This window comes from Centroberyx gerrardi, chromosome 16 (assembly GCF_048128805.1).
Source record: "Centroberyx gerrardi isolate f3 chromosome 16, fCenGer3.hap1.cur.20231027, whole genome shotgun sequence".
Taxonomy (NCBI): domain Eukaryota; kingdom Metazoa; phylum Chordata; class Actinopteri; order Beryciformes; family Berycidae; genus Centroberyx; species Centroberyx gerrardi.
Window position 1 is genome coordinate 7,460,320 of NC_136012.1, and position 2,301 is coordinate 7,462,620.

General features: G+C 44.5%; 1 protein-coding gene across 2 annotated transcripts in view; it reads left to right on the plus strand.

Moving 5' to 3' along the window:
* The first annotated feature begins 1,757 nt into the window (after nucleotides 1–1,757).
* The window catches only part of LOC139933146 (uncharacterized), a 10,422-nt gene continuing 9,878 nt past the window's right edge, over nucleotides 1,758–2,301 (plus strand). For both annotated transcript variants that reach the window (XM_078289116.1, XM_071927187.2), the window contains exon 1: nucleotides 1,758–1,905. The gene's annotated coding sequence lies outside the window, so the exon portion shown is untranslated. The remainder of the gene's footprint in view (nucleotides 1,906–2,301) is intronic.

The window sequence follows — 2,301 nt, forward strand, 5'->3', positions numbered from 1 at the left end:
GTTTTTGCGCATGTAGGACCTTGATCTATCTGCCCTGAAACCAGTGACAGACCGAGAGACAAACAGACGGATGTCATAGTATCATTGAAACACTGTTTTTGGTGGAAAGTCTCCAAAGTTTCATATCCCGTAAGTGTGATGCCAAAATACTGGAATCCTGGGGTAAATCCTTTTGAATAAATGAAATTTCATGTTTTCATTGCATATATTAGCATAACACTTCCTTGTGAAAAAAATAGTTTATGGCTCTATAAACGAGGCCCAATTGAAATCTTGTGACAACAAACCATATAAGCCTGTATGAAGTGTTCAGATGAGTGATGATTTTATTATTAAAATCCCATTTTAATAATAATACATATGTGACCTGGTGGCTCAAAGAAGAAAACTTAATAGTAGCCTACAATTAGGCTATTAGTACGTTTTTTCACAGCGATGTAGCCAAGCTTTAATTGTTCCCATTCACACAAACTCTTATGTATAGTAATTTAAGTGTAGTTATATGTGGGTTAAGCTGAAAAATCATGTTGGTCCAGAGAATGATCCATGTCAGTGGAAGTATTATTTTCCCTTATTATGTGTACTGTAAATAGCAAAAACCAGCTGAACGTAAAAGTAAACAAGGCAAGTGAGGTCGGACCAACTAATAGTTCCTGTAATATTTAAAATTGACTGTAAACACTTTGAGCAGGACACGCCCACATGGGTCAGACAGGTCAAAAACAACCCAGACACCGGTTAGTCATCTACATTTAGACTGCTTACACATATTAATAGCCGTAATTGCTCAGAGGCATTTGACTGACACCTGCATCATCCTACTGGACTCATCTAATGTGTCACCATGGGGCGGGCCAAATGGATAACAGTGACTGTTGAAATGATCAGTCCTATCAAAGTGTGTCAACAACCTGTTGACGGAAAAAGTCCCGTGGAATAAATACCCAGATTCCTTCCTGCACATGTGTTGTTGTGCTCAACGGTTTCATACAAGGCAAGCAAGGGGGATTTCAGGAAGGAAGAGAGAGAGAGAGGGGGGAGAGAGAGAGAGGGGGGGGGGGAGAGAGAGAGAGAGAGAGAGAGAGAGAGGGGTCAAAAAGTCTCTGAAACCGCATTTGTACCATGTGACTCCAAAACTTTCCACTGAAAGCAAAGCTAATCGATTTCTGTGAGGGTGGGGCAGCGACTCCAGCTCTGTTCCCCCCCGAAACCGAGCTGTGCAGTCGCTGTCGGTCAGACAAAATTAAAAACAGAGTGATTCACTCCTTCTCTGCCATAGCAAACACAAACTGGTCCGAGAATCACTCCCGAATTCCTGCTTTTTGTTCGGATGTCCACATTTCCCATGTGGCTGGATACAGAGAGGTTAAAGATCCTGTCAGGGGAAATGAAATGTTCTTTGTTCTGAACTAAATGTCACAAGGGAAAAGATGTGAAACAGCCAGGCTGTGAATTTATTTATAGCGATGGATAGGCTGTATGGAGGGGGGGAATTTGTTATGTAATCCCATTTCACCAATTAATTTCATTGCCTTGGCAACACAAGCCAATAAAGTGTAATGAAACTGAATTTGTAATTGGGAGAAGAGGAAAGAAGAGAAGAGAGGAGAGGAGAAGAGGAGTGTCAGTGAGAGGAGAAGAGGAGGAGGAAGGAGGAAAGAAAAGGAGGAATGCTGTGATGTCAGTCCGTCCCACTCCTATATCCAGTACAAAGGCAGCGGGGCAGAGCAATGCCTGCATTCCACCACTGCTGACGACTCAGGCTGCTGTCGCCCACACACACACACACACACACACTCTTACATGCTCTCACGTCACACACATTCATCATACCACAGCCACAGAGGCGGTGAAACTCACACACCAGTTAGCCGGGAGATGCTGCACCGGCTGGCCACACACTGAGTAAGTCCACTCTTTACTTTTCTCTTTCTCTCTCTCTCTCTCTCTCTCTCTCTCTCTCTCTCTCTCTTTCTTTCTCTGTCCTGCTTTGTTGCGATTGCTATTCTGCGGCCCGTCCGAGTTCATCCATCTCTCACAGTCTCCTCTGTCAGTGTGAAATGGGCTCTGTTTGCTCAGACTGAGGGACTTTTCAAACTTTTCTCTCAGTATGCGACGCACACGTCTCCCTCTCCTCCTCTCCCTGTCTTTCTTTTCTCCGCATGTGAACGGAGGCAGAGGCAAAGCCCGGACTCATTTGCATGTTGGCGTTGAGTCAGAGCTGCGTGCTTTGTCTTTATATGTGTGTGTGTGTGAATGAGAGAGGGAGGGAGTGTGTGCGCACATGGATGTGTTGATCCG